At 37.5% G+C, this 20176-nt stretch overlaps 1 long non-coding RNA gene and 1 other non-coding gene across 2 annotated transcripts; one reads left to right on the top strand and one right to left on the bottom strand.

Annotated features, from left to right (window-relative positions):
* Window positions 1-8494: 8494 nt before the first annotated feature.
* On the top strand, window positions 8495-8601 carry LOC141637013 (small nucleolar RNA R71). The gene has a single exon (XR_012541577.1). It is a non-coding gene; the product is annotated as a small nucleolar RNA R71 (small nucleolar RNA).
* Window positions 8602-16913: 8312 nt separating this feature from the next.
* LOC141627009 (uncharacterized) lies at window positions 16914-17635 on the bottom strand. The gene is made up of 4 exons (XR_012536572.1): window positions 17553-17635; window positions 17342-17451; window positions 17061-17142; window positions 16914-16981 (listed from the first exon to the last, which is right to left on the bottom strand). It is a non-coding gene; the product is annotated as an uncharacterized LOC141627009 (long non-coding RNA).
* Window positions 17636-20176: the final 2541 nt, after the last annotated feature.

Genomic DNA, 20176 nt, shown 5'->3' with positions numbered 1-20176 from the left:
ATACTAATGAACTTATGATCGAGGCCATTTCGTGTTCACAATTAAGCATATGTGGTCGTTGGTCAATGGTCGATACAAAACACAATTTATACTCCACAAACAACTCTACAATTAGTAAAGAGGCAAGTAAAGGTCGGATCCCAAGGGACGGGTATTGAAATGAGAATTCTATTGTAACTAGTAGTGTCTAGGGGTGTCACAAATTGAGTTGGTGTAGAAGGTCACTAAACTAAAATAGCAATGAAAATAAACTAGCAAGATGAATAGAATAAGGGGTGTAAACAATTGATTAAAGGCACTAGGGTGTTATGGGTTCATAGGGAAATCATGGGATATGATCATACAAACATGTTCTCAAATTATAAGCAAGCAATTATTGTTGTGATGGATTGAGTTGGGTTATATCTTACAATTCTAGGAAAGTTTGGGTCCCGGAGCCGAATCGATTAGATTGTACAACACCTACAAGTCGACTTAATCTTTCCTACTCAACACATGCATGGTCTAACAAGACTCGAGTTGGGTTATGTCTTACAAGTCAAGTTGAAAAGATAGAAGATGATAGTAAATGCAAGGATTCATAGGCTTAGCATTTCATCAAATATAACATGTGCATGTATTAAGATCAAAACAAGCAAGCAAATAAGATATGAAAGCATATTGATTTAAGCATGAATCATTCCCATGTTGGTTTCCCCTAATCACCCATTAAACCCTAGCTAAGAGACTACTCACTCATTATCATGTTGATCATGCTAGAAAGGTTGTCAATCATACTAACATAATGAAACATGATGAATAAATGAAAGTAATTAACAATAATTAAAAAGGGATTAAGAGATTATACCTACTAATGATTCCAATAATAAAGCAAGAATAATAGAAGTACTTGAATCCTAGATTGAGAGGTTGTCAATCTCCCAATAATAACCCAAATAATCTTCAATTACCCAAAATAAAGGAAGAACAAGAGAGAGATTAAAGAACTAAAACTTGGATTAAAACTTGATTAATACTTGATTACAATATTGAAGAGAGATTTGATTGATATTAACTACCCTAATTATTGATAAGAAGAACATGCTCCTCTAATTAGCTTAATGGGGTATTTATAGTGAAAATTAGGGAGGATGCATTAGGGTTAACTAAGGGCTAAACTAGTAATTACACTTTTTAAGTTGAGCAAGGAGGACCCGGTATTTTCTGAGAGAAGGGCTTCTCTTTTCGTAGCTTGAAGAATGAAATCCGTCTTGCATCTTGAAATCCGTGCGGATTAGAGTCGGGACGGCCGGATTGGGCTGGGCAATCCGAGCGGATTCAGGAGAGGGACGCTCGGATTGTTGAGGGGAAATCCGAGCGGATTCCAAGGAGGGACGCTCGGATTGTTGAGGCGGGACGGACGGATTGTCTGCAATCCGTTCGGATTGTTGGTCAGCGTCAATTCTTCTTTTTCTTCCCTTTTCTTCATAAATTCCTTGGGGATTTCCTTGGGGACGCAAGGATCCTTTCTCAACATTGCTCTTCTACTATAATATGTACAAAGGCCTTCTAGTCTTGTCTCTTCTTGATGCTTGGTCATTGAATACAATCAATTTAGCCTCGTTTTGCCATGAAAATGCAACATTCTTACTCCTTTCCTACCAAGGGATCAAAATCTCAAAGAATATGCAAAACAAAGAACTAAAGATAAGAAATGACCCAAATAGGCACTAAAAAGCATGGAAACAATGGTAATTCGGGGGCTAAATATGCGCCAATTATGGTCACATCAAATATCCCCAAACCGAACCTTTGCTCGTCCCGAGTAAAGAGGTGACAAAGACTAGGACCAAAACTAACCTATCCTAATAATAATAGCCGATATGAGACAATTAGCGGGTCTCACTCCGCCCCTTCAACTCACAACAAGACAACCATGAGGTAGGATGCCTTCTTGCAAGGCAAGGTGGGTCTTGCCAAAATGGCGACACATCCAAACATTAAAGCACATAAAATCACATAATGGATGCATCTACAAAAAGAATAGCCACTTTCGTCATCTAAGTGGCGGAAATTATCTACAGGGGAAGCAATTCAAGGGTACACAATCCTTCATAGATGCAATTTGTTCAAACTACTAAGCCTAGAAGGATACCAATAAATCACCTCCAAGTTGTGTCAAGCTAGGGTACCTTTGTCCTCAATCGTTAAATGCTTTTGTCAAGAGTAGACTCCCTATGGTGTTAGAAACACTGGAGGATCGCGGAATTCCCCCTCTTGCCTAGACAAGAAGAAGGGTCGTCCCCTCTCTACCATGCACAAAAATGGATACGATGGATAAAGGGATGAATAGATATTTGAGTTTCATTTTGGGAGTTTGCTTTTGTTTTTGTTTTCCCCCCCCCCCCCCAATTTCATTTGGCATTTGACATTTGAGAACACTTTCTTGCCATTTCTTTTTGATTTTTGGCTTTTCAATACTTGACAACTTTTTTGCATTTCTTTTTTTGAACATTTTCAAAGTCACCCCAATTAGTAACGAGGGTGCCTTGTATTTGAAGCTTAGGAGTTCTATTTTTGCTCCTCTTTTCATTTGATGCATTTTTGCAAACTTTCTTTCACTTTTCATTTCATTGAACTCAAATTGATTTCTTTTTGTGCCCATTCCCTTTGATGACAAAAATGTGGTAGAACATGGATGAATGATAGATGTATGCATGGTTTCAAGGGTCACCTTGGAATAAACGGTAGCCAAGGAGTTATCACACCACAAGGTACTCTTGACTAGGCCTTAAACCATGGGTCAAAGGATACTAGCATGACACATCCTAGGGTGTTTTACAAGCATTCTAACAAGCAAAGTCTTAAGAATAAAAAGCATCTACTAGGGCCTATATATACTTGTCAAGCTTCCCAAATAGACGGTTTTGCAAAATTTTTCTAACATGCAACTACATGCCATGATGCAACTAACATATACACATCCTAATGCAAATGATTCTACCAACTAATATGCCATATAAACTAAATGCAATCCTAAATTCACATTGTTTTTACCGCATCAATCAAAATAAAGCCACATAGTCATTAACATAAAGAGGAAAAAGGAGATTGGAAAGATCATACCATGCGGTCTTCAATATCCTCATGTCTCGGATGTGGCGTAGTCAATCAAAGTGAACAAGGATAAACAAACACAATATATACAAGACAATATATACAAAGGAAATGAACTTGTTTTTGGTTTTTCAATTTTTTCAATTTTTATGATTTTTGAAATTTTTCAATTTTTATGGGTTTTTTGAATAAAAGTTAAGTGTTAGAATTCCCATCCCCACACTAATATGGGCATTGTCCTCAATGGCCAAAATGATGGAAATTATGCAAAGATGATGCATGATTTCTATACTAAATGCAATTCTACACTAAGCTATACTACATGATGCATGGTTTTTGTTATGACGGAGAGGATAATTTAGATTACCTCCCGTTGTGTATGCATTAACTTCCCCAAACCAAATAAGACACTATTGCTAATGTCAAAGCATTGGGGTAGTTCATGCACACACTATGCTATGCATGAGACTAGATTGTCATTTTGGATTTTACAAATGGGAACAATAAAGAACACCTCAATGGTACCGAGGTGTGAGTCCTTTGATGTTGCTAGGACTAAACCAACAATGATCAAAATGAAATAAAATACAAAGACATATAGACAAACCATGGGAGTGTAGGAGTCTCCAAGGCTAGTCTTCCATCATGCTATCATCATCATCACTTCCCTCATGAGAAGTGGTCACATTGCCACTTTCCTTGGCACTTTCTTCTTCACATTCTTCATTATCTTGCTTATCATCATCTTCACCATCTTTTTCTCCATCTCCACTTGCTTCTTCCTCAATATTATCATCAATTTCTTCACCATTTCCAACAACCTCATTGTCTTCCACCACGTCCCTAGATGCACCCGGAAACAAGGCTTCTTTATCCGCCCAACTAGGCAAAGGACAAGATGGATCAAGGAGTCCTTGCCTTGCTAAATGTAAGAGGGGAGGATATTGAGCCAAATAAGCATTCTTCCGATCTTCATAAGCTTGCTTGTGCATGGCTTGCATAAGAAGAGTGACATAGTCTTTCCCAATTTCAACTCCTTGCGGTTTGAACTCTTCATACACAAAGGGGTAAGGCGGTATAACAATGGAAGAGGAGGGAGTTTCATGATCACCCTTTTGTTGTTGAATGATGTACTCGGCTTCTTCGGATAGGGGAAGTAGATAGTTGGTCCGGTGGACACTTAGACGACAAATCTTTGCGGGTAAAGTGAATGATCGAGCCTCACTAGTAAGCCATCCACACTTGGTGTCAAGGGGGTTTTGAGCAACCCACTTGAACTTGTTAATCATGATAGGCATATCAATAAGATGGCCACCTTCCTTTGCCTTGTACTTGCTATCCTTATTTAAATTAGGATCAAAGTGCTTGGCTAGGACCGTGACTAGGCCGCCATTAACAATAACGGTTGTACCCTTCTTCCCACTATCAACATGGAGCCATCTATCAACCAATAGCCTCAAAGAATTGAAAGGCTTGGTATGGATTCTTCCGATATTCAAAGCCGATTCAAGGAGAATAAAATCAAGTCTTGTGAAATGATTGGTGTCTTTCCTAGCAATTATGGTATTTCCCACAACTTTGTGCCATACTCTTATGCCCGGATGATGGACCAAAAGAGCACGACAAGCATGAAAATCATCAAATTTCTTCCCGGAGATTGCCTCCCAAAGAGGCTCGGGGTCATACTTTCCATAATGCTTAAAATATCTCGATTCATCGCTAAGACCCAAAATTTCACCCAATTCCTTAAAGGTAATGCGTCTACTAATGTTAGCTAGACGAAACTCAAGATTTTCCCTATTCTCAACTTTGGTGACTTTTAAAGAACTTAAGAATTCCAAGACAAGGGAAGGGTATGTCAATTCCTTTGTTTCAAACAATTTCTTCAAACCCATGGCATTGAAAAAGGCTTTTGTTTGTTCAAGAACACCCAATTTCTCCAAAGCATCTTTACATATGAATTTGGTGATTTGAATTGATTTCATAGCAAACTTGGCAAATGTCTTTCTATGGGTATCGGAAATAAAAGTTACCTCCGGATAATGCAAGAGTTGATCGACACGGAGTAGAAGGTGATGCTCCCATAGAAGTTTGTTGTTGTTGTTGTTGCACTTCCAAATTTGGTGTTGATACCACCATTGCCAAAGCTTTCTTTGTTTGGAGAGCTTTTTGCCTTTGAGAGAGAGCCTTTGCCTTTGGTGCCTTTGTTGCACCCTTTGTCCTTGCCATTTGATGAACTAACCAAGAAAAGAATCAAAAATCTTCAATTTGTAGAATGCCCAAATCGATTTGAAGGTGAAAGGCTTTGCCTTTATGAAAACAAAAATCGACTCAAAGGTTGAAGATTTTGTTCTTGGTTTTGATTTTTATTGAAGATGGAGTGATTGATTTGTTGTTTGAAGGATGGTTTGATTTTATTTTGGTGGATTTTGTTGAGGGTTTTTGTTTTTGTGATGGAGAGGATGAGGGTTTTGATGTTTAGGGTAGTGTTTATGAATGAATGATTGAAGGAATGAAGGTGGGAGGGTATTTAAAAGAGTCGAAATTTTCGAAAACGCAGGGGCAATCGTGCGCGGATTAGGCACAATCCGTGCGGATTCTGCACTTCAAAATTTTCAGAAGCTCGCCTAAAGACGGGCGGATTCTGGGGAATCCGCTCGGATTCTTCTGTGTAGGGACGGGCGGATTTCTTTGCGGGGACGGACGGATTTCAGTCCAGAGAATTTTCTTTGTTTTCTTCAAAAAGTGCAAAGACGGGCGTCTTGTTCACAAGACGGACGGATTCTGTGAGACGGGCGTCTTCCCAGAAATCCGCTCGGATTCTTTAACAGTCAAGAAATTTTCAATTTCAGCTCAGCTCAGGATGGGCGTCTTTTGGTCAGGACGCTCGGATTGTTGAAGACGGGCGGATTTTCAGAATCCGCTCGGATTCGGTCCTTTGTACCGGATTCACTTCATTCGTGCACAATGCATTTCCCTTTACCATTCTTCCATTCTTCTTCATTTCTTGTGTTCTTCATTGTGGGGGCACTACTAAGGCATGAATAGCCTAGGCAATTCTCATCCCCACACTAAGGTAAAGCACTACACATCAATTGAAATCGTTAGTCCCTCCCTCACTTCTCTCTTACATGACAATTATTTTGATCAAAGTAAATAAAAATCCGAAAATGACAAAAAAAATGCAATACAAGAATTGAAATGTAAGTTAGGGAGTTAGAAATATTTACAAGTGGTGGTTTAGGGAGGACTCCACCAAACTCTCATTCTTGATGAGATGTCAAGGGGGCATGTTCAAGGTGTTGTTGATGTTGCTCAACACCTTGAAGAAGTAATCAAAAGCTTGTTCATTGTTATGGTAGAGGTCCTCAATAGACCGTGGCCCTTGTTGTTGATCATGATCGATGGCATGCCCAATGTAGGGATTAAAGATCCCTTCAAATTCGTCGTCCCAAAGACCACAAACTTCATTGAGTTGATCATTGAAAATCTCTTGCTTAGATGGAGACAACTCTCCCAATTTCTTTTCTTGGCCAATGAGGCCATCTTCTTCTTCCTTGGTTGATTTTGATGAGCTTTGCAAGCTCTCCTTGTTACAATTCACTTGCTCTTTGAATGGAGCATCTTCAATTTTCTTCCTCCATTGGAGTTCCGATTTCTTCCTTTCATCTTTTCGGCTATAATGATCAATCATGAAACATGGCTCATGCAAACGAGGAGCTCTCATGGTCTTGTCAAGATTAAAAGTTATGCTTTCATCTCCCACTTCTAGAGTGAGCTCTCCATGTTTCACATCAATCACCGCACCCGCGGTGTGTAGGAAAGGTCTTCCTAAGATGATTGGAATGTTGGAATCTTCCTCCATATCAACAATGACAAAGTCCACCAGGATGAAAAACTTCCCAATTCGCACGGGGACATCTTCCCATATCCCTAATGGTGTCTTCGTCGATCTATCGGCCATTTGAAGTGTGATATTGGTGCATTTAAGCTCTCCCATTCCCAACCTTTTACTCACCGAGTACGGCATGACACTCACACTAGCCCCTAGATCACATAAGGCTTTGTTGATCGTCGTGTCGCCAATGGTACACAGTATTGAGAAGCTTCCCGGATCCTTTAACTTTGGAGGTGAACTCCCTTGAAGTATTGCACTACTCACCTTAGTGAAGGCGATAGTCTCAAGTTTCCGGATCGACTTCTTCTTTGTGAGGATATCTTTCATGTACTTTGCATAGGCCGGTACGTGATTGATTAATTCCGTGAAAGGAATTGAGACTTCTAAGTTCTTCACAATCTCCATGAACTTTCCAAGTTGATCATCAAATTTGGGCTTGGCTTGACGACTTGGAAAAGGAAGTCTAATCACAATGGGCTCCTTTTCTTTGGCTTTGTCTTCATTTTTCTTTGAACTTTCTTCTTTTGATGATTCCCCTTCTTTGGGGCTTTGCACAATTTCTTCCTTTTCACTAGCTTTCACAACTTCATCCTCAACTTGCTCCTTCGGTGCTTCATATCTTGTACCACTTCTCAAGTGAATGGCACTAACCGTTTCATGTCTAGGGGATTACTTTGAGGTGGTAATTGCCCCTTTTGTCTTTGTGAGCTTGAAGATGCTAGTTGAGTCAATTGTGTTTCCAACATCTTGGTATGAGCTAGAATGTTGTTGATGGTGGTGTCTTTTGCTTGGCTATCTTTTTGCATTTGAGTGAAAAATTCTTGTTGATTCTTTTGCATTTGGAGGACCGCTTTTTGGACATCAAAACCTTGGTCATTTTGGTGATTGTATGGATTTTGATTTTGGTAACCTTGGTTTTGATTGTAAAAGGGTCTTTGATTTTGGTTCCTCATGGGTGGTGGAGTGTATGTTGTTTGAGGGTTTTGAACATTTTGGCTTTTGTATGAGAGATTTGGATGGAACTTGGTGTTTTCATTGTAAAAATTTGAATAAGGGGTACCACTTTTGTAAGCTTGGAAAGCATTAACTTGTTCGGTTGTTCCCCTACACTCACTTGGGTCATGTCCCAAAGTTCCACAATTCTCACATATCCCACTTGGGATTGATGAGGATGCCGTCATAGCATTGACATGATGCTTTGATGTTTTTGAGTTTTCCTCAAGTCTAGCCATAGCTTGTTCAAACTTCAAGTTGATTGTGTCAATGTGAGCACTAAGTTGAGCACCCAATTGAGTAACGGAGTCCAGTTCATGCTTTCCTCCTCTAGTAGCCTTGCGAGGTCTACTATATTGTGAATTATGGACCGCCATTTCCTCAATCTTGTTCCATGTTTGATTGTCATCAACTTCAGTGAACATTCCATTTGATCCCATATTGAGAATGTTCCTAGAATCTTCATATAAACCATTCCAAAATTGTTGCACTAAAAACCATTCGCTAAGTCCATGGTGAGGACATGAGCGACAAATACCTTTGAACCGCTCCCAAGCTTCATACAAAGATTCTTCATCCCTTTGCTTAAAACCCGTAATTTGAGCTCTTAGCATGTTAGTCTTTTCCGGTGGGTAGAATTTTTTGTAGAAAGCTAGAGCTAACTTCTTCCAAGAATCTATTCCAAGGGTGGCCTTATCAAGGCCCTTCAACCATTGCTTTGCGGTGCCGATTAACGAAAAAGGAAATAAGACCCATCTTATTTGGTCTTGAGTCACGCCCGTTTGAGAGATAGCATCACAATAATCGCAAAAGGTTTCCATATGAGAATGAGGGTCCTCACTAGGCATTCCCCCGAATTGGCTCCTCTCAACTAGTTGGATGAAGGCGGACTTGGCAATAAAATTACCGGTGAGATGTTGCGGTGTAGGAGTACCATTTGGTAGATTCTCCTCGGTGGGTATAGAGTGTGACGAGAATTTAGGCATTGTAGGTGGATTTTGTGGGATATTGTGTAATGGGTTTTCTTCTCCTTCTATTGCGAAAGGATTGACAAACTCACTAGTGGGTTGAACAACTTCACCAACACCTCTCAAATTCCTCCTAACAAGTCTTCTATTATTCGTCAAGGTTCTTTCGATTTCACGGTCAAAAGGTAACAAATCACCTTGTGACCTTCTAGACATGCAAAATATCAAACAACTCGAAAACAATTAGAACAAGCCTTGAGGAGTTTTACTTCCCCAAGGTGAAAAAGACACAACTAATAACAATAAAAGAAATCTTGAATCAATTAAACACCGTCCCCGGCAACGGCGCCATTTTTGATCGAGGCCATTTCGTGTTCACAATTAAGCATATGTGGTCGTTGGTCAATGGTCGATACAAAACACAATTTATACTCCACAAACAACTCTACAATTAGTAAAGAGGCAAGTAAAGGTCGGATCCCAAGGGACGGGTATTGAAATGAGAATTCTATTGTAACTAGTAGTGTCTAGGGGTGTCACAAATTGAGTTGGTGTAGAAGGTCACTAAACTAAAATAGCAATGAAAATAAACTAGCAAGATGAATAGAATAAGGGGTGTAAACAATTGATTTAAGGCACTAGGGTGTTATGGGTTCATAGGGAAATCATGAGATATGATCATACAAACATGTTCTCAAATTATAAGCAAGCAATTATTGTTGTGATGGATTGAGTTGGGTTATATCTTACAATCCTAGGAAAGTTTGGGTCCCGGAGCCGAATCGATTAGATTGTACAACACCTACAAGTCGACTTAATCTTTCCTACTCAACACATGCATGGTCTAACAAGACTCGAGTTGGGTTATGTCTTACAAGTCAAGTTGAAAAGATAGAAGATGATAGTAAATGCAAGGATTCATAGGCTTAGCATTTCATCAAATATAACATGTGCATGTATTAAGATCAAAACAAGCAAGCAAATAAGATATGAAAGCATATTGATTTAAGCATGAATCATTCCCCATGTTGGTTTCCCCTAATCACCCATTAAACCCTAGCTAAGAGACTACTCACTCATTATCATGTTGATCATGCTAGAAAGGTTGTCAATCATACTAACATAATGAAACATGATGAATAAATGAAAGTAATTAACAATAATTAAAAAGGGATTAAGAGATTATACCTACTAATGATTCCAATAATAAAGCAAGAATAATAGAAGTACTTGAATCCTAGATTGAGAGGTTGTCAATCTCCCAATAATAACCCAAATAATCTTCAATTACCCAAAATAAAGGAAGAACAAGAGAGAGATTAAAGAACTAAAACTTGGATTAAAACTTTATTAATACTTGATTACAATATTGAAGAGAGATTTGATTGATATTAACTACCCTAATTATTGATAAGAAGAACATGCTCCTCTAATTAGCTTAATGGGGTATTTATAGTGAAAATTAGGGAGGATGCATTAGGGTTAACTAAGGGCTAAACTAGTAATTACACTTTTTAAGTTGAGCAAGGAGGACCCGGTATTTTCTGAGAGAAGGGCTTCTCTTTTCGTAGCTTGAAGAATGAAATCCGTCTTTGTCTGATGAAATTCGTGCGGATTAGAGTCGGGACGGCCGGATTTGGGCTGGGCAATCCGAGCGGATTCAGGAGAGGGACGCTCGGATTGTTGAGGGGGAATCCGAGCGGATTCCAAGGAGGGACGCTCGGATTGTTGAGGCTGGACGGACGGATTGTCTGCAATCCGTTCGGATTGTTGGTCAGCGTCAATTCTTCTTCTTTTCTTCCCTTTTCTTCATAAATTCCTTGGGGATTTCCTTGGGGACGCAAGGATCCTTTCTCAACATTGCTCTTCTACTATAATATGTACAAAGGCCTTCTAGTCTTGTCTCTTCTTGATGCTTGGTCATTGAATACAATCAATTTAGCCTCGTTTTGCCATGAAAATGCAACATTCTTACTCCTTTCCTACCAAGGGATCAAAATCTCAAAGAATATGCAAAACAAAGAACTAAAGATAAGAAATGACCCAAATAGGCACTAAAAAGCATGGAAACAATGGTAATTCGGGGGCTAAATATGCGCCAATTATGGTCACATAAACTTACCTCAAAATATTCACTTTTAGTCCATAAACTATCATCTTCCAAGGCACTCAACCACTTCAACAGAAAATCTCCACAATCAAAACTATACAAAAAAAAAACAGCAAATGGTTTAAAATCAACAAACTGAAAATAATAACTATTGATCTGTTAACAAAAGGAAAAGGATACATGCTTACATACCATGTTGTTTGTTGAGGGACTTCGAGATTGACAAATTCGTTCGTGTGCATGAACTCCAAAGATTTATATGACTCTCCCAAAATAGATGAAACATGATGCAACTGAAAAAGAAAAGGCAATAACAAATCAAAATATATTTTGGAGTATACTTTTAAAAGAAAATGCAATAACAATATTTTGGAAAAAAAAAATCATACAAGCTCTTTGGCATGCTTGTTGTCAGGATCCACATTAATATCCCTGCTTGAGTCAAGGATGAATTTTTTTCCCTACTTTATATCACAGACACAAGCCCACCAATTCTCCGGCGACGTGTTACTATAGAAAGGGATAAAAACCTGAGATAGTAAATGTACAAGGCAAACCAAGATATTAATGCTATAGTAAAGAAAATAAGGTCTAGGATTTACAAAATAAGGTCAAGGGTTTACAAAATAAGGTCAAGGATTCACAAAACAAATTCACAAAATAAGGTCAAGGAGTTCACAAAATAAGGTCCAGGATTCACAAAACAAGGTCCAGGATTCACAAATAAGTTCACAAAATAACTTCACAAAATAAGTTCTAAGATTCACAAAATAAAGTCCAAGATTCACAAAATAAGATCTATGATTCATAAAATAAGTTCACAAATAAGGTCAAGGATAGATAAAATAAGTTCACAAAATAAGGTCCAGGATTTACAAAACAAGGTCCAGGATTCACGAAATAAGTTCCAGGATTCACAAATAAGTTCACAAAATAAATTCCAAGATTCACAAAATAAGCTCTAAGACTCACAAAATAAGGTCCAGGATTCACAAAATAAGGTCCAAGATTCACAAAATAAGTTCACAAATAAGGTCAAGGATACATAAAATAAGTTCACAAAATAAGGTCCAGGATTCACAAAATAAGCTCCAAGATTCACAAAACAAGTTCCAAACATATCAATGACCTAAACATAAGTAAAATAATTAAACATCAAAAATATCTGACCTTGTCGATATGGCTACCATTAACTGGAGTGTAACTGTCCTTTATGTATTGACCCCAAATAATGGGGTTGTTTTCTCGATGAAGAACCTATAAGTCACAAAAAGGCAATTTTAGAAACAAAGCAACTTTAAGAACGCAAAATACTTGAATATCAACATATAAAGGATTTGAGACTGACAAATATTGTTGTTGGCAAGTAGAGTAAATTTGTTCTGCCGAGTGTGCACTTAATTCCAAACATATCAATGACCTACAAAATTAAATTTGTTATGAAACATACACATCGAGTGACCAGATTTTATGAAACGTGAACAAAATGAAACAGGTTGAGTGGCGTGAACAAAATGAAAACATGGGCAGGAAAAGGAAAATAATACTCAGGGGTTACTTACCTGATCCATAATAAGGCCACGCGGTCCAAGGGTCTGCAAAGCATCTCTTGTGACTTCCATCCACAGAGTGGACACCATAACCTCACTTCATTATTCATAAAATGCAATTAGTAGATATATTTATTACAATAAAAAAAAAATCAAACAATCAAAGCAAAAATATGACATTACTGTTGAGTTTTCTTTGATCTCTTTCGAACAAAATTCAGCAATTCCATGTCAGTGTATCGAGGCCATTCTAGTGCATCATTTTGTACTATTTCTCTGGATAGGTTCTCATAACAAGTAGCAATTTGATCGCACTCCCTCAACTCCTTACTGGCAGATGGTTTATCGCGACCGGAAATAATTGGTGTAGAAGGAGGATCACTGTTCCCTACCACAGGAGGAGGAGTAGAAGTCACAGGAGTAGCTAGAACACTAACGGTGGGGTGAGTGGGCTCACTGTTCTCAGAACATGTAATAATTTGATCGCACGCCCTCAACTCCTTACTGGCAGATGGTGTAGAAGGAGGATCACTATTCCCTACCAAAGAAGGAGGAAGAGTAGAAGTCGCAGGAGTAGCTAGAACAGTAACAGTGGGGTGAGTGGGCTCATTGACGGAAGGGACATCATCAATAGCGCTGGAACTTGTTTGCATATCTCTATCCCTTGTTCTCCTCATATTTTACTCAAACCACCGTTCTTGATTATGATGATCATCCGCTACCACTGTGGGCTCAGAATGGTCAGGTTGTTCATCATTGATGGGAGGGACATCATCATTGATGGAAGGGACATCATCAATAGCAGTATTATGAGAGGGAGATAAAAGATGATCAGGTTGTTCATCAGCTTGAATACAAGACGTTGAAGGTTCATCAAGTGGTATGATTTGCCATTCTGGTTTTGGTGGTGAACGACGTGACTGTATTGGTTGCGAAGCTTCACCCATCACGTCCAATGCCTCCAACAATTCAGCTTTAGACAACCCACATAATCTCTCCAGATTATCCCCACTATTACCCTCCACACTCTCCTGGACATTACCCTCCTCATTAATGTCTTGTTGAGATAACCTAAAACCATCTGCCATACCATCTACAGCTGCAACTAGTGTAGAAATTGTTGCTGAGGAAAGTAGTTTGCTGAGAGCTTCGCTAGAAAGAGATTTGTACTCTTTGAAAGCTTGAGCCACGACCTTTGCGGATTGCGCAAGTTTATTAATAAACTCAGTAGTACTACCTGAATTGTTAGGTAGAGGAGGATCAACCTTTGCAGAAAGCGCAAGTTTATTAATAAACTCAGTAGTACAACCTGAGTTGTTAGGTAGAGAAGGATCAGTAGGTTCTTCATCTATAGATTGTTGGTGTTCAGTCGTTGGCTTTGAAGACTGCCTAAACTCAATAGTAGGAAGCAGCAAAGGTCCATGTGGCTTATGCTGAGTGATGACCATTGGAGGCTCAATAGAACCCCTGCCAAAAGTTTTCTTGTCTGAATTTTTGTCATTCACTACATCCTTAACTCTCTAGGATATAGCTTCTTTAGTCCAACTTGAGAGCGTTGAAAACTGCCGAGTAACAAGGCGTGATTTGAAGACATATCGGTCAAAATAAATGAAAACCAAGACCATAATAGGTCCACCAAACCAATTTTCTTTCAGCTTTTTGGTCTCCCACTCCTCCTTTTGCCAAGACTCAACTTGGCCAGCCAATTTGCGTTTGATGAAATTGCACCAGTTGAATTCGGAGATCATGTCAGTGTTTACCAAACTTTTAAGAAGTCTCAAACTTGCCCCATTCCCTACAACACCGCCTAAAAGAGCATTGAAGATATAAATGATGAAAGTGAGTTTGAAATCATCTCTGCCATCTCTTTGTGTAGAGAGCTTGTGCAATATGTCTTTGACCTCAATGGAACTACCTTTGTAGTGACTTTTGAACTCCTATAAAACAGACAAATAAGAAGGGCACTTATCTCCAATTTTTGCTTCTTCGACAATGTTTGGACCCATTGGCAATCCCAGGCACAGATGGATATCTTCCTCTAAAATAGGGAGTTTCCCACCACACAACGATCCTTTAAAGGGGTTGTAATTCGAAACTAGCCAATACGCGAAGTGACCCGGAACAACATCTGTTTTAAGATGCAATAGAGAACCAAATCCCATTTGTTATATAGCTTGAATCTGGTTATCTGATGGTGGATTCTCCTTATTGTTGAGAAAGTTGTAAAGCCCAGCAGGAGACATCCGAGTCCTCAACACAGGCAGTCTGTCTTTGTAAATTGTTTTTTTTGTAGCTGGCTCAGAGAGTGGTTCAGTAGCTTCAGTAGGTGCTTCACTAGAATCAGCAGCTGGTTCAACACGTCCCTTCATCCTGGCTTGGCTTGCAAACTAAGTAAGGCAAAATAAGGTAGTTGTAATTCATTAATAAGGAAATGCAAACTAAGTAAGGCAAAATAACATCAGAACTAAAATCCAAAATCTAAAAATTTTAAGTAAGTTTGACAACAGAGAAGGTGATTTCATCTACTTATTAACAAGTATAACAACATTATCTTCCAGTTTCACAACACAAGGTCTGAGATTCACACAATTAGGTCCGAGATTCACACAAGTAGGTCCTAGATTCACGAAATGCAAATGAGATGTGGCTACTGAAAACTTAACCAACAATACATTTTAAAACTGGCCATATAGAACATGCATCCAAAAGAACATTAACCAACAATAAGATAATGAAACTGGCAAAATAAATTATTTTGTGAACATGCATCCAAAAGAACATTAACCAACATGCATCCAAAGAACATGCATCCAAAAGAACGATAAAGTAATCACAAAACCATACGCAAGCAAGCTTACAAAAACTGGCAATATATAGAGACTACTAAATTTGAATGAAATAAGCAAGAGAATCGAAATCTACTAAAAAAATGGAAAGGAACATATGAAAAAGAGGAGAAATCGACTTCAATTATGCTCGCGACAGTAGAAACGGTAATGGTAATGGTGAATTAAAGAAGTTGATTGAAAATTACCCTCAATAACAAAAAACCTACATAATAAAAACAATAATTTGACGAATTAAAGAAGTTGATTGAAAATTATGGTGAAGAATACGAAACAAAAGGAGGATGAATAAAAACTTGAGAAAGTAGATAGAAAATACCTAATTTGCGGATGATAGCGACAGTAGAAACGGTAATGGTAATGGCAGACGAAAAGCTCAATGATAATGGCGGATAATGGCGAAGACGGAAGTGAAACTGGAGCACTAAATATAGAAGTTGAAGAGAGAGACAGTTAGTGAATATGGAAGTTGAAGAGAAAAAAGAAGTTTGTATTTCTAATTTTGAAATTGTGAAATTTTGTCATGATAGGTGATCTTTACTTAAGAAGTTTGTATTCCTAATTTTGTGAATCTTGGAACTAATTACATGAAACTGGAGCATGAAATTGTGAAACTTGGTCTTGAATAGTTGATCTTCACTTAAGATGTTTCTTTTACTCAATGTTGTGAATCCTGGAACTTATCTTGTGAAACTAGAACATAAAATTATGAAACCTAGTCCTGAATCTAGCATTAAGTATTTTTGTGAATTTAGTCTTTAGTCTTTTTTATAATGTCGATTTTGTGAATTTAGTCTTTAGTCGATGTTATTGTTTCCCAATGAAGTAAAGCCTGAATCCAGCATCGTTTCCCAATGAAGTAAAGCCTTTAGGTGATAACATTAAACATGTAATTATGCCAAAGGTATATCCAGACCTGGACCCATTAATCATGTGATGTACATAATACAGAAAAAGATGCTAATGAAATGAGAAGGCTTGCATTACACATCTTTGTCTCTCAATAAAAGACTGTCATACGAAGTACAACCGTCTCATCTTATGGTCAAATCCAAATTTCACAATTTCTTGCAGCATTATATTCTCGACTACTCAATACATTCTCGACTACTCAAGTATATGACTACAGACTAATCAATTCATGGTTAATGAAACACCTATACCATTACAAACAAACAAGGTCATATGGCCGAATTTCACCATTTCGAATACTGAGTACATCAACACAAGATAGATATAGCAGGCCTGCTGAAGCAACAGATGGCCTCCAGTGAACACATATCAATCGGAGAAATATCATTTGCTTGCAAAAAGACTATCATGTCATCAATGAAACACCTATACCATAAAAAACAAGTAACAATTAAGAGATTTTCACCCAAATTATTTACAAAATGTTCACCAAAGTTATGACCAAATGGACTTTGCATTAATTTTAAGTCAAGGAAGTATACCATTTTTGTATTTTTATCCCATTTAAGAAGTTCCAATATTATCTTCTTTCGATAGTCCGGCAATTTCTGCAAAAGATATTTTCATACAGTATATATTTAACATGTAGAAATGGCAAGGTAGGAGGCAAAACCCGTAAATTTATACCTCAAAATATTCATTGTTGGTCCATAAACTTTCATTGTCCAACGCATCCAACCATTTCAGCACAAACACTCCACAATCAAAACTACAAATAAATAAACATTTATGAGTAAAAAAAACATCTCAAGTGAAGATCAACTATTCAACCATTCATTTCAGCAATATGGGATTGGATACTTGGCTTTGGTCAGAGAGGGACCATTCAGGTCCAAGTTTCAACCATTCAAACTTGTACGATAAAAACACAAATATAGCCTAAAAAACGAAGATACATGGTTACATACCATGTTGTTTGTTGAGGGACTTTAAGGTTGACAATTGCGTTCATGTGCATCAACCGCAAAGATTCAAATGCAGATGAACCACCACAAAGAACAGATGAAACTTGGTACAACTGGAACATGAAAAAGCCAATAGAACATAAAAATATGACAGGGTTATATTTTTAAGAAACTAAAGATAAATACTCCAAAATATTTTGGGAAAAAATCATACAATCTCTTGGGCTGTGTGGTTATCAGGATCCGCATGTAAATCGATGCTCGAGTCGAGGATGAAATTTACTTTTTGCTTTAAATCGCAACGCAAGCCCACCAATGATGACACTTATCGTTAAGCATAGGGATAAAAACCTGCAATAGACAAACCAATTAACAATACACATGAACGACAATAAATAAAGAAGAAAATAAATAGCAGAAGAGGGATCTTTCACCTTTTGGATCTTGCTCCCATCAAATGGAATGAATCAGACTTTAGGTATTGACCCCAAATAGCTGGGTTGCGCTAGGCATGAACGGTCTGCATGTGACAAAAGTAGGACCATTTTAATAAACCAGAGCGGAGCAACATTAAGAAAGCAAATACTTGAATATCAAGATCTAAAGGATTTGTAGCTCACATATACTGTCATTGGCAAGTAGAGGAGATCCGATCTACCGAGTGTGGACTTAACTCCAAACATATCAATCACCTACAAAATCAAATTTAACAAAACATAGGTAAAGGATTCACAAAATAAGTTCCAGCATTCACAAAATAAGGTCCAGGATTCACAAAACATGTTCCAGGATTCACAAAATAAGTTCACAAAATAAGGTCCAGGATTCACAAAACAAGTTCCAGGATTCACAAAATAATTTCACAAAATAAGTTCCAAGATTCACAAAATAAGTTCTAGGATTCTGAAAATAAGTTCACATAATAAATTCCAAGATTCACAAAATATGTTCCAGGATTCACAAAACAAGTTCCATTATTCAGAAAATAAGTTCCAGGATTCACAAAAAAGTAAAATAAAACATGAAAAGAAAAAGGAAAGGAAAATGATACTTACCTGATCCATAACAAAGCCACGTGGTCCAAGGGTCTGTAAAGCATGTCTTGTGACTTCCATCCACGGAGTAGACACCATAGCGTCACTTAAAATATTGAGGAAATGCAATTAGTTAATATCTCTCACAATATAACTTTTATATTGTAAAATTAAAGCAAAATCATATAACTTTTATATTGTAAAATCAAAGCAAAATCATTACAATTTAGTTTGTGCTGATTTTGATCTGCAAACATAATCCAACAATTGCTGGTCATTGTAAGGAAGTGGTCAAGCGTCACTGCCATAATACGAACATATAAGATTATTTAATCAACTAAAGTACTAAAAAATGTAAAGGTTTTGCAAGAAAATTTTGATAATATTAAAAGAAGAAGGTTCTTACAGCGGTACACGACTCCATTCTACTGCATCTTTTTTCACTCTATCTCTTAATACGTTCTTATCACATGTAATAATGTTATAGCACACCCTCAATGCAAAACGCTTCACCTGTCCTATAAATGGAAAAAGGGGAATAATAATGTGTTGCAAACTTATAAAAATTTATATTTATCAATGTATAAATAGAGTTGAAAAAGTAATCTTACAATATATATCGTTATTGGACAATCACTTTTGTTTCCTTTGTAATTCTCTAATATGTTCAATAAATAGAGGCCATTATCAATTTCAACAAAATTTAGGTTTGATTTTGGGATAAACACTTCGGGCGTCCACAAAATACTTGTCAGTGCTGGCAACTTTGGTTTAAGAAGCCGGATGAGCCTTTCTTTCTGTATGAACAAAAGAGAAATTAGTCTTTCTTAGCACAGGTATGAACAAAACTTATTTTGTGAGGTACAAGACACTATCTAGGAATCATGTAAGGTACAAGACTATCAAAACAGACACTAGCTACGAATCATCTGAACCATACATCTTAGTTTGTAAAACTTGGAGTGAAATGGTAAAGGAGCACAGGTTCACAAAATAAGATCCAGGATTCACAAAATAAGGCCTACTTTCACAAAGTCCCCGATTTTGCCCTTTTCCTTTTTTGGTGAACCTCATACCTTGTTTTGTGAATCTCAGATCTTGTTCAGTGAATCTTAGGGCTTGTTTTGTGAAACTTGGTCAACATAAGTGGTTAAAGTCACTTATTTTGCCATTTTCCTTACTTGGTGAATCTCAGACCTTGTTCAGTGAATCTTAGGGCTTGTTTTGTGAAACTTGGTCAAAATAAGTGGTTAAAGTGATAAGATTCACAAACCTTAAGTGTAGGCTTCACAAAATAAAGTCCTACATTCACAAAGTCAATTCCTAGTAGAATCACAATAACACACATTTTCCTAAGCAAAATGGAAACAATAGACGTACCACAGGTTGTATAAAACAAGAATAATCAACAGATCTGCCTTTCATAGGATGGATGATTTGCATTTTCCTACTTTTTGTTCTGAGGTCGATACAAATCAAGAAAGGTGGGCATGAGGCAGAGACTATTGGAGCGCAAACTTGAAAAAAGGACAAAAAGTCGCTGAATTAAAAAGACAAAAATGAACTTAAGTTGAAATATAAGCAGACTAAAATCAAAGACTTAATAGTTGAACTCTAGAAACATCAACATTGTAGAGACACTGGGAACAAAAAATAAGATCAGTATGAGTAACGATTATAAGTCAACATAATGTAAAATAGACTTGGACAATTGGATAAAGTAGAAAGTAATAAGACTAACACTTTCATTTCTATACAACACAAATAAACGAGAAGGGGAAGTCTGGGATCTGAATATCTCAAT

The sequence above is a fragment of the Silene latifolia genome, chromosome Y, assembly GCF_048544455.1.
Source record: "Silene latifolia isolate original U9 population chromosome Y, ASM4854445v1, whole genome shotgun sequence".
In the NCBI taxonomy this organism is placed as follows: Eukaryota; Viridiplantae; Streptophyta; class Magnoliopsida; order Caryophyllales; family Caryophyllaceae; genus Silene; species Silene latifolia.
Note: the sequence above shows the minus strand (reverse complement) of the source record. Positions and strands in the feature narration are given on the sequence as shown.